Source organism: Nomascus leucogenys, unplaced genomic scaffold (assembly GCF_006542625.1).
Source record: "Nomascus leucogenys isolate Asia unplaced genomic scaffold, Asia_NLE_v1 Super-Scaffold_526, whole genome shotgun sequence".
In the NCBI taxonomy this organism is placed as follows: domain Eukaryota; kingdom Metazoa; phylum Chordata; class Mammalia; order Primates; family Hylobatidae; genus Nomascus; species Nomascus leucogenys.
In genome coordinates, this window is record NW_022095777.1 from 225,754 (window position 1) to 238,200 (window position 12,447).

The 12,447-nt window shown below is 43.3% G+C and overlaps 1 pseudogene across 1 annotated transcript; it reads right to left on the reverse strand.

Moving 5' to 3' along the window:
• Positions 1–7,705: 7,705 nt before the first annotated feature.
• LOC105738934 lies at positions 7,706–11,919 on the reverse strand (annotated as a pseudogene). Its single transcript, XR_004029030.1, has 3 exons — positions 11,865–11,919; positions 11,225–11,740; positions 7,706–7,818 (listed from the first exon to the last, which is right to left on the reverse strand). The product of XR_004029030.1 is annotated as an immunoglobulin kappa variable 1D-16-like (transcript).
• Positions 11,920–12,447: the final 528 nt, after the last annotated feature.

A 12,447-nucleotide genomic window follows, 5' to 3' on the forward strand; every position in this document is an offset into this window, starting at 1 on the left:
CTAACCAGAACTCAGGTTCCAACCACTGGGATGGACGGATGTCCCCTGGCTAGGGCTGGTCTAAATGCTCCCTTCACGAGCATTGGCTGCATTCTGCCCCATGGTGCTGTCCGCTGTGACAGAGCAGCACTGAGTTTCAATGCAAAGTCCCACAATCAGCATGTTGTCCCTCTCCCAGGCGTACAGGTTCTCTCTCTGCACCATGAGGCTGCTGCTAGGAGATAGGGGAAGAGTGGTTTAGGTAATTAAAGATTGTCTTTCCTACCTGCTTCAAATGGTAATATTTTAATTTTTATTATTTGCAATTATTTAGGATACAAATTGATTTATTTACATATTGTTCTTGAATCTAATCAGTTTCTATTTGTTTTATTAATTTCAACACTTAAGTCTTACTCAATTCTTACTTCATTAACAAAATGCCATAGACTAGGTAATTTGTAAAGAACAGAAATTTATTTCTCACAGTTCTGGAAGCTGGGAAGTCCAAAACCAATACAAAAATACATTCATTTTATGCTACTACCCTCAAAATTTTAATTCATTTCAGGATCAACTTTAAGTTCTAAGTCCAAAGTCTCATCTAAATGTCATCTAAATCAGATACAAGTGAAACTCAAGGTTGAGTTTATCTGAGGCAATTACTCCTCCAGCTGTGAGCCTGTGAAATAAGACAAGGTATTTGCTTCCAAAATACAATAGTGTGACAAGAATAGGATAGATATTTTGATTCTGAAGAGGGAAATAAGCAAGAAGAAAGGGGTTACAAGTCCAAGTATGTTCAAAACTCGACAAGGCAAACATTAACTCTTGATAATTGCCTTTGATTCCATGCCCTGCTTTCTGTATATCCTGGTATGTGGGTTGAACCTCTGATGGTCCTGACAGCCCCACCCACAGCTTTACTTGGTGCAACTCACACAGCAGTTCTCATGCATTGGAGTCATATGCCTGCAGCTCTTCCAGTTAGGAGATGCACGTTGGTGGCTCTACCATCCTAGGTTCTTAGGGTCAGCCCTAAATGTATGTCTAGGAGCAATGTCTAGAAGAGGTGTGTTTTCCAGGCTGTCCCTAAGAACTCAAGATAGCCATCTTTCCTATGAGCCCTGAAGCTTCCTCATTATTTGTAAAACCTATTATAGGGCAACACTCAATGAGGTCCAGCACTGTGAGTGTGATGATCATCATAGCTGCACAGATGAGCAGGCCCCGGGCTCAGACCCTTCAGTGTGTGTAATTTCATTCCCTGCAAACAGATGACGAAGCTGTCCAGCAGGCCAGGAACAATTCCTTGGGTGATGCCCTATTTTCTATGCCACCCCATCCTGCACAAAACATCCATTCAGACTCATGCCTTTCCCACTTTAACAATTTTGGAAACCTCTGCTCATGTTTTTGATCTAAACAATAATTCAATTTGGGGTTTCCTTGTGTTCCTTAGAATTGTGAGCATTTGGTGGTAAGCAATGGTTCACTGGACAGCCTGAGAAGCTCTTTGGGTTACATTTCATCTCAGTTCATTAATAGACATTGTAGAAATTTGTTTTCTCTCTTATCTAAGTACCTATGTAATATATTCAATTTTGCATCCTGCCTGACCAAACCTAAATATTTATTATCTGACTCCTGAGATAATCTGATAAATACTATCTTTTAATTAAAGAGTCAATAAATTTACTATAATAGTGATTAATGTTATTATATATCATATTCTACATAAAATTTGACAAATTATAACACAGTAATTATTATATGCTTTTGAGAAATACTACCAAATTATAACTCGAGACAAAGTACAAAAATAAAGCTCTGAGAATTATGATTTTTGTTTTATTTTCTGAAGGCTGAGGATGAAACACGAATAAAAGAAAAGAGAACATTGTGAATAAAACAAGCTGTTTAATCCACTACTTAAAATTCTTCCACACTTCTAATATGCAAAATTCTGGGAAGACTGCTCCACACCGGGCACCTACTTTGTTCCAGGTGCTCCTATTATATTGGGATACAGCAATACAAAAAATAGACAAAGGCCTCTGACCCTAGGGAGCTTAAATTCTGCCAGAAGGAGTCAGGCTATAAAGTGTAAAATCATAAGGAAATAAATTATACAATATGTCAGAATGAAAAAGTGCTTCCAACAGAAACGTGGAGCAGGGTGCCCTATGAGTACATTCAGTGAAGCTCTGGGCTGACTTGGGAGTGAGGGACTGAGTCCAATGGGGGTCTAAAAGAAAATCATAGCTGCCCAAGGGAGGAATGAGAACAGAGCTCCAATGGCAGCACTGTGTGAGGCTTATTTGGGGGCAGAGCTAGGAGGCCAGAGAGGCTCCAGCCCAGTGAGTCAGAGGACAGAGCCAAAAAAGAAGTTGGAGAAGTAACAAGGAGGGTGCTGGGCAGATGGGGCCTGCTAAGCATTGGAAGGACTTGGGCCTTTACTCTGTGTGATGTGGATTCTTGTGGAAGATTCTGAGCCAGGAGAAGCCTGATTGATCTATTTGAAAGATCACTCTGGCAGCTGGATTGAGAAAAGACTGCAGGTGGGCAAAGGGGAGAACCTGGGTGATCTGTTAGTAGAGCCTGGACATGGCCATGGCCCAGGGAGAAGATGATAGAGGCTATATCAGGGTGGGGCTGTAGGGGTAGAGGAGGGAGGAGGGGAGATATTTGGGCTACATTTGGGGTCTAAAATCATTAGCTCCATTTTTGTTTGCTACAAGGTGTCCAGTGCAATGTGTTGAAAATTCATTAATACTATAAATACTCTTGATTTTTTTATTCATTAAGAATTTTTCCTCTACCTTCTCATGCTCCAGAAAATATGCTTCTTATATCAAGACTTCTTAGCTTAATTAATAGTACATAGTAATCATTCATTGCCATTGCACCCATTCTTTGTTTTTGTTAAGTTTATAATTCAAGACGTTTAAGATGATTAGAGAAACACTGCCACAAGACCCTCCCATGGAGAGTAGAGTCTATTTTCTCATGTCTTGGATCTAGGCTGGGCTCCAGCCTTGCTTTGGCCAGTAGAATGTGGTGAAAGCAACTCTGTGACCAAGAGCCCAGGCCTTGCAACGTCCACCTCTCCTCTTGGAGCATAAACTGATCTAGCCCCCTGGAGAATGAGCAGTCACATAGAGGAGACTCAGGTTCCAGCCAACAACCAGCACCAACTGCTGAATGTAGACAAAGCTGTCAGTGGCATAACAACGAGTTAGGGGAGGGTGGCCAATGGAAATGGTCATTTCTGTAGGAAGAAGTGTTTTTATCTGATGTCGTTCAGAATTGCCAGTGCATGTTGGTAACAAGAAGCAGTTTTATTATTCATTTAATAATTCCTACAGACAATTTATTCTGAAATGACTGAAGCTGAGGTGAAGTGCTCCCATAACCCCTCCCAAGGGCAAGTCACTAAAAGGAAAAATCAAGGCTCACCAATGGTTAGACAGGTGGGTGAAGCCAACAGGAATCGCCCACCCCCCTAAACTAGCTGACTGCTGCTGAATGAGGGAGCCCAGGCCAAGCAACAGAGAAACTTCCCAGCCAACTCTTAGAATCACAAGAGATAATATATTTTTGTATTCACTTCTTTATGTTTTAGGGCACTATTTTATGCTGCAATGGATAATGAAAACATCAATAAAGCAGTCTATATATAGCACCTGTCTAGAAAACGTTGCCTCACTCCCCTTCGCCTCTTCTCCTTTGCACATCTTGTTTAAACGTGAGGAAATAACTCTTCCACCTGGCCCTGCTTCAACAAGTCAGAAATCACTGACTCTTACAACATAGATATCTACAGTGTGGACCCTTCAGACTTCTCAGAGTGTGTCCCTTTGTGTCTTTGTACTAAGGCTGAATTTTGTGTAGTGTGTCAGAATGTGAAAAGTGCTTCCTATAAACGCATGGAGCAGGTTGCTCTACGAATGCATTCAGAAAGATCATTGAGACAGGAAGCTATGGGCTGACTTGCGAGCAACGGAGTGAGCCTAGCAGTCCAAGGCTCCAAGGACAGGACTATGAGAGGCTTGTTAGAAGCAGAGCCAGAAGACTAGGGAGGCTGCAATCAGAAATAATAATTTTGTTTGGGGACCTGACATGCTGCTGGCAGTAAACTGCGCTTCCCCCCCCGGCCACCCTGCCATGGTTTTGGCTTCCACTCCATGGATGGTGAGGGAGAAGTAAAAGCCAGAGCCACTTCCCCAGAAACTGGAAGGGGTTCTAGTGGCCCAAACAGAAGCCCCCCAAATGAACCACCTGGGAGGCTTATGGGGTCTCTGTTGGTACCAAGGCATGGAGGTACTTCATCTGCGCTGCTTCTTTAGATGATGGAGACAGAATCACCTTGAGATGTTGCCAGAATCTCTGGAGTTTGAGCCAGGACATTCTGCCCCCTTCGTCCTGCAAGGACATCCCATCCAGGCAGCACAATGCATTACTATTCTCAAAGGATTAGAAGCAACTTGCTCTTTCCCTTAGAAGACCCATGCCATGCTTAAACTGGACAGATGTTAGTACCCCTGGACCTTCCCACTTTTTCCTGTATACAAAAAATCCAGGTAAAACTGGCTGCCAGTGTGTCCTCAGGACCAGGGCAGCTATGAAAGGGGACACAGTCTGGTGCAGCCCTGCCGTGAGGGGTAAATGAGCAGGTCCATTCTTCACAGCCTGAGCAGGGCCCAAGAGAGCCTCTCAGGAGATGTGGACAAGGAATGAGAGCAGGGGCAGAGGCTCCACGGTCCTCAGGGAGGCTGGGAACAGGTTCAGGACTGTGGGCACCTCTGCCTCCTGGTTAGACCTGGAATCTGCGCCCCAGTTCCCTAATGAGAGTTAAGGCATATCACCTCTCCATGACAGTGGAGCCTTGGGAAATTACGGTGTAATTTCCAAAGCACGTTTAAGCTCATTATCCGCGTGTCAAGGGCTAAAGCCCCTGCTCATGATCTACAGGGGGAAGTGCACTCATCCTGAAAGCCCATCACCAGGAGGCAGAGGAGCAGGGTCAGGAGGCACATCTTGGAGTGTCCAGGGATCGGCTGCTTATAGACTCAAGACCAAAGGGAGTGGGGTTGAGCAGGTAGTTCCTATCAGGGCTGTTCTAGAAGCAGGACCCGCACACGTTTCCATGCAGGTGATTTGACCTGATGACCTAAACCAGAGCCCCGCTCTAGGGTGCTCACTCCAGCTGCAGCTGCCAGGAAGTGGTGGAAGTGGTGGGAGTGCCCAGGGACCCATGGTGGCTGAGGTTGGAATAAGCAGGGCCAGTGATGCTGCCCCATTCACAGAGCTCCTCTCCAGATGCTGGGACAGAAGTCACCCCAGAGACAGCCAGATGTCTGCAGAGAGATTACTGGACATTCTATCCTTACAAAGATGGAGCTTGTTCTGTTTTATGCTCTCAAGTAGATGCCAAGTTAACAGCTGCTAAGGGCTCAGACCAGGCAGTCAGAGATCCCAGGAGCACCCAGCTCTCCTGTGTTCACAGGGAGTCTCTGGGCACAGCTGGCCTGCTCTGTCATAGGAATCTGTTAAAAGACAGTTCAACCATTGTGGAAGACAGTGTGGCGATTCCTCAAGGATCTAGAACCAGAAATACCATTTGACCCAGCCATCCCATTACTGAGTATATACCCAAAGGATTATAAATCATGCTACTATAAAGACACATTCTCTCCCTGTGTGTATTTCCTGTAGCTGCTCTAACAAATCTCCACATCCTTGCTGGCTTCAAACAGCATCAGTTTATTCCTTTACAGTCCTGGAAGGGAGAAATCTCACACAGGTCTCACTGGGATAAATGAAGGTCTCACTGGGCTAAAATTAAGCTTCCCTATGGATGCTATGGGAAAGAACTTTTTCTCTGGCCTTTTCCAGCTTTCAGAAGCTGCTGTCTTTCCAGGCTCCTGGCCTTTCTCTTACATCACTCAGTGTCTTCGCCTCCTTGCCAAATCTCTTCCCCAAATCTGATCCTCCTGCCCTGCCTCAGTTTTGTAAGGACACTGGTGATTACATGTGCCCCATCTAGATAATCTTCTCATCTCAAGATCTTTAACTTAATCACATCTGCCAAGTTTCTTTTGCCATATAAGGCAACATTCATGGGTTCCACAGATTAGGCATGAGCATCTTTTTTTTTTTTTTTTTTGAGGGGAGATGGGAGTGCTTTACTCACACTACCAACCATTCTTATTGGCCCCAAACTGTCCTTCCCTAAACAAGAATCCAAAATCACATGGCTGGGAGAAGGATAGAATGTGGGCAACCAACAACTTTATAAAGCAAGAGAGCTGGAGAGATCTGAGTCAGGGCCCTCTGGTCTGGGGTTTCCCTGGGCTGGAGGATTCTGCTGCTGCTGCTGCTGCTGCTGCTACTGCTGCTGCTCCAATGTGGACCTCACATGTGTAGCTATTTGTTAGAGACTCTTCTGATTTTGTGACCCAGAAGAAAAGAATTGCTACTTAATTGCAATCTAAGAGAGATTGGTAAAGGAAAATTAAATGTTTCCTTAACTTTCTGAATTTCTCTACTTGTAAAAAAGGAAATGCCTAGAATTTAGATAAAGATACCTCTACACATGAGAATTTGCCTATTGTCTTAAGATGGGTCTTACAATGACAGGAATTCCCATGCTGACAACATATTTACAAAGCACAAAAAACCTTGGGAGAGAAGGGGGAAAGTGAGGCAGGGAAGACATGACCAGTGAAAAGCTCATCAACAAGCAGCTGCCAATGAGGACCACTAAAGCTCACGCCAATGTGAAAACACAAGAACCTCTGGGCTATTCTACCTGAGAGGTGAGGGATCTGGGGTATGTATACACCTCCTTTAGTCACCATAGATTGAGGGCTGTTCTAGGGGATGCTCATCCCAGGCCCTGATGTCTACCATGCATGAAGTCAGAGGTGCCTTCTGTAGTTTCAGGGAGAGCAGCGAGGGACAGATATCACCATGAGAAGTCAGCAGAAATGCAGAAAAGGATTAGGACAACTACTGCTACAGCCACTCAGAAAAGATGTGCATGTTAAATCTGGAGAGTCCATGTGGGCTACATCTCTCTGGAATGCAAAAAGTTGCCCTAGAAAATCAGGCTGCATGACAGGCAGCAGGGATTTTGTGCACACACTGCATCACCATTGCTTGGCTACCCATAGTCATGCATTCAGTTATAATCCCTGTAGTCCCCAAGCTCCAGGGCACTGATACTGAAGGCATAGCGGGTTCCAGTTCCCCTGCCACTATATGGGCTGGGATGCCTAGGACCAAGGTAGTGACAGGAGATGTAAGGGGTTCAAGTCTTTGTCCAAGTTTTTTACTGATCCAAGATATTTCTCCATGTACATTGTTGCTGGCTTAGCAGGAGACAAAAACTGTCTCTCCTGAACATACCGACAAACAAGCAGACTACTGGGTCGGGATGATATCCCCATTCATATCTTATTGTGGAATCAAACTCATGTCCCCCTAATTTGTGCTCCTGTCCTAGGCTGGGAGAAACTTTCTGTCCTCCCCATGCACAGCAAGACAGAGTTGGTGCCCAAGAAACCAAAGGAGGAAGATGGCTCTTAGGCAGGAGGCCAAAGCCTTGTCACATTTAAATTTCACCTTGTGTCTAAGTTAACCTGGATGGAGCAGAAAGATCCCAACATTCTCTGAATCTGGTGGGGTTGGAACAAGCCAGGCCCTGAGGATGACAATGAAGTCAAATTTCTAATTTTCCAGATGACAATGTTAGCTTCAGCAGCTGCGGAAATGTGGCCCGGGAATTTAAGGCCAGGACATACTTCCAAGTACTGGAGTAAATGAAGGAGAGATCTGCAATAGGGACATGGGGGAGCAGTGGTTATGGAAGAAGGGGGAAAGCTGTATGCTAAGGTTGGTAGTGCCACCTGCCCACCTGAGTGCAGCCCTCCCTGTGCTGGTTGCATCCCCATTTCAGTCTCATGCAGACCCCTCTCTTTACATGACTGCAGGTGTTATTTCTGCCCCCATCCACCCTGTGGCTTTCTGTCATGAGTACATATCTTCTTACACTTGAACCCTCTGGTATTGATGATATCAACAACGATGTGATAACACCTAACAGAATGCAAACATTCCCTTTGCATATAGCAGCATGCTCACCTCTACACAAAAGGTGAAAAACTCAAATAGGTGACCAAAACAGCACTTTGTATTAAAAGAATTTTAATAAAGGGACAGTTGAGAAAAAAATATTTAACATATGTAAATGTGTGCATGACTCATTCAGATTTTATGAATCAGTTTTCTCTATATTCTTTTTATCCCCTGGCCTCCAGCACGATCGTTGCTAGAGAGGCTAACCCTCATGTCTCTGGCATTCAGGGTCCCAGATATGATTAAGGCTCTGCACATGAGATATGCCCCTGCAGAGTGGTTTTCAGAAGTTAATAAGGGAAGGGGAGATGCCTTCCAGAGGGGCTCATTCTCCTGGTCTGGGTCCTGGCCAGGCAGCACTGTCCTGTGGGCACAGTGTCCTGCCTCACAAGTTTCCTGTCACAATCAGAGGATTTTTCTGCATAGAAACACAGGATGAAATGGGGAAGTGAAATGAATGCCTGAGCCCACTCCTCTGCTCTTTCCATCTGGCTCAGTTCACCTAATCCATGACAATAAATGCGAGTTTGCTTCACCAGCCATAATGGCTTCTCTTGTATCTAACTACTTCAATGACAGAAGAAGGAAGAAGGAAGGAGTGGACTGGCTCCTGTACTTCTCTACTATGAAGCTGACCTAGAGGCTGCAGCTGGTGTTCTCATCTCCTAAGTTCACTGTGTGTTTCATCTCCCCTCTGCTGCACTAGTGTCCAAGTAGGTGCGATGCTTCAGCTGTGCTACTTAAAGCTTCACTCTGGAGTCTGTGGAAGTTCCTCTTCAGTTTTACCAGTGGAAATGGCAGTAAATGGAAACATTGCCAGCTGGGCACGGTGGCTCACACCTATAATCCCAGCACTTTGGGAAGCCAAGCCAGGTGGATCAACTGAGGTCAGGAGTTTGAGGCCAGCCTGGCTAACATGGTAAAACCCTGTCTCTACTAAAAATACAAAAAAAAAAAAAATTAGCCAGATGTGGTGGCAGGTGCCCGTAACCCTAATCCCAGCTACTCAGGAGGCTGAGGCAGGAGAATCACTTGAACCCAGGAGGCAGAGGTTTTAGTGAGCTGAGATAGTGCCATTGCACTACAGCCTGGAAGACAAGAGTGAAACTCTATCTCAAAAAAAAAAATAAATAAATAAAAAAAAGAAAAGAAACATTCATTCTTGAAGTTCCTCTAGGTTCCACACATTCTCTACTTCCTCTCTAAAATATGTTGAAGGAAACCTGTACCTATGACTCCAGCCCACGCCGTAAGACCCTTTATTGACAGTTTATCTTACATCATCATGAGAACTAAATGGCTGCATGTTCATTGTTTATTCCAATTTAAGGCAGCAATTTATCATGCTAACCTATTGGATCAAGAACTGTCAACCAGAAAACCCCAGACCTGAGTGAACAGAGAGAGAATTTTTCAATCTGCTCTGTAGACATAATAAATAGTAGTGGGCTCACCCCTCATGTCTCAGATACCACTATTCTCTTGATGGGAGTAACGATACCATACATGTTGGTGTTTTCAGGCCTCTACCACATCTGGTAAGACAGCGATTTGATATTACAAGGGTTTGTGTGCTGGCTTTGCCTGTCTAGTAATGGGTTTTCTCCTTTCTGTAAGGATGGCTGCCTCTGTACACATGACAGCATCATGAGCTTACTTTGCCTTACTTTTTTTTTGCTATAATAAAGTTACTTTTTCAAATGATAAATTATGTAAGGGTTTCTTGACTTGAAAGCACTTAAAAAACTTTCAAGTAATACTTCTAGCAGAAACATGCCTGATAAGAAAGGCAAATGCATATATAGGAAAACAACCACTGCCTCTCAACATGTTGGGTTAGGTCCAATGTGCTCAGCTGATACTAGCTGTTAGTCTGATCTTAGATGTGTAGTACAATGTTAGGGTTTCAGGAAGGGTCATGGTTTTTGGCAAGTCAGATACTCAGATGTGCCATTAGCCTTGTGAGCTTCATTAAATAAAATTCAGAGGCATAAATCTCCATGGCATAGGTTCATGAGACTCCCTGGGAAAGGTGTCTGACTGAAGTCCATGTGTTGGATCACCTTAATTATTAAGAGTTCCCTGCTAGGCAATGGGATTTAGATGAGTACTCACTTGGAGAGCATTTATTTTTGATCTTGGCTCATTTTGAAAGATCCAGTCACAGCTCTTCTAAACCAATTTTGTCCTTAAGTTTTGTTTCTTCTGAGACCTAATGACCTGTGCAAATTAATAATCAATGTCATTGCATTACCAGTCTCTCTTTGCAAAGTAGCCAATGATACACCCTTGCAGTAAACCTATTATTGTGGTTTCTAGCCTTCCAGGGCATCCTTGATGATGGCAGGGGTGTGGTGTCGGTCCAGCACCCCATTTAGAACTCTGCCCAGCAGGCATCATTGTGAAATTTTAACATTTTGCCTAATTTTAATATTAGGCAAAGTTACCCTTATTCATATCCTTTACCCCTCCACTAAAATAGAAAGATATTTGAAGGTGTACATACTCATTTGGTGAGTGTTAGAAATAAAGATTACAAAGGAAATCCCTGTAGTCAGAGCAGGTAGCATATATAGTCCTGGACATCAGTTTTTTCATGGGGAGTAACTGGAATTATCTTAACAGATTTAATTTATATAATAATTTCACACATGTGCATGTGTTGCTTATATATATATAAACATATTTAAATAATCTTATCTACACATGAATATGTGTACACAGTATTTATAGCTAACAATTTATCAAAAATATGGATTAATATGTATGTTATATACACTCAAATATGTGCATTTTCCATAAATGACACAAATTTTACTGTTTTTATAGATATATAATTCAATATATTTGATATAGTGACAAAATTTTTTAATTTTATCTTATTATCTTTAAAAACAGATTAATAAATATTTATATTTTTGCACCAGAGAACCCCATCTCTAGTATCTGCTTCATGAATAACATATGCCAGGCTTTTGAAGGCTATAGTTTAGATTCTAATTCACTCAGTTAAAACAATTCCTGCTTGGAATGTGTGGCTTCCATTTTACTGTAAGAATTTCAATTACCCCATAACACAGGTAGACTAATCTCCTTTCTTTACTAAATACGAAGAGACATTGCCATGAGAGGAGAGACTTAGGGTGGAGAGACACCTTCACGGCCTCCTCTTCCATAATCTCCCAATAACTCTCAAAACTCAGGCTGAGTCTCAGAAGTGTTGTCACCAGATGGCTGCACAAAGAAGAACAGGTGGGGCAGCCCAGCGTCACATGTCTGCTTTCCTGGGGGGGCGGGGTTGTTATGGTTTGTAACACTGTGATAGGGTAATTTTTATACTGTTGACAGTAATAAGTTGCAACATCTTCAGGCTGCAGGATTCTGATGGTGAGAGTAAAATCTGTCCCAGATCCACTGCCACTGAACCACGAAGGAGCCCCAGGTTGCAAACTGGATGCAGCATAGATCAGGCCCTTAGGGGCCTTCCGTGGTTTCTGCTGATACCAGCCTAAATTACTGCCAATGCTGTGACTCACATGGCAAGTGATGGTGACACTGTCTCCTACAGATGCGGACAGTGTGGACGGAGACTGGGTCATCTAGATGTCACCTCTGGTCCCTGAGATTGGAAACAGAAAAACAAATATCCACACAATTAATCATGTTATAAGAAGAATTCTCTGAATGGCCAGGCAGTACCTAGCACACTGGCTGAGTAAGAGGCTAGTAATTTCCTTTCTTACCTGGAAACCAGGACAGCAGAAGCCCCAGGAGCTGAATGAGGGTCTTCACCTCCATGCTGTGTCCAGATGAAAACTGACTCCTGCACGAGATGTGACCAGCCAATTAATAAGTCTTCAGGGGTTGTTTGTTTTTTTCTTGTAAATTTGTTTGAGTTCATTGTAGATTCTGGATATTGGCCCTTTGTCAGATGAGTAGGTTGCAAAAATTTTCTCCCATTCTGTAGGTTGCCTGTTCACTCTGATGGTAGTTTCTTTTGCTGTGCAGAAGCTCTTTAGTTTAATTAGATCCCATTTGTCAATTTTGGCTTTTGTTGCCATTGCTTTTGGTGTTTTAGACATGAAGTCCTTGCCTATGTCCTGAATGGTATTGCCTAGGTTTTCTTGTAGGGTTTTAATGGTTTTAGGTCTAACATTTAAGTCTTTAATCCATCTTGAATTAATTTTTGTATAAGGTGTAAGGAAGGGATCCAGTTTCAGCTTTCTACATATGGCTAGCCAGTTTTCCCAGCATCATTTATTAAATAGGGAATCCTTTCCCCATTTCTTGTTTTTGTCAGGTTTGTCAAAGATCAGATAGTTGTAG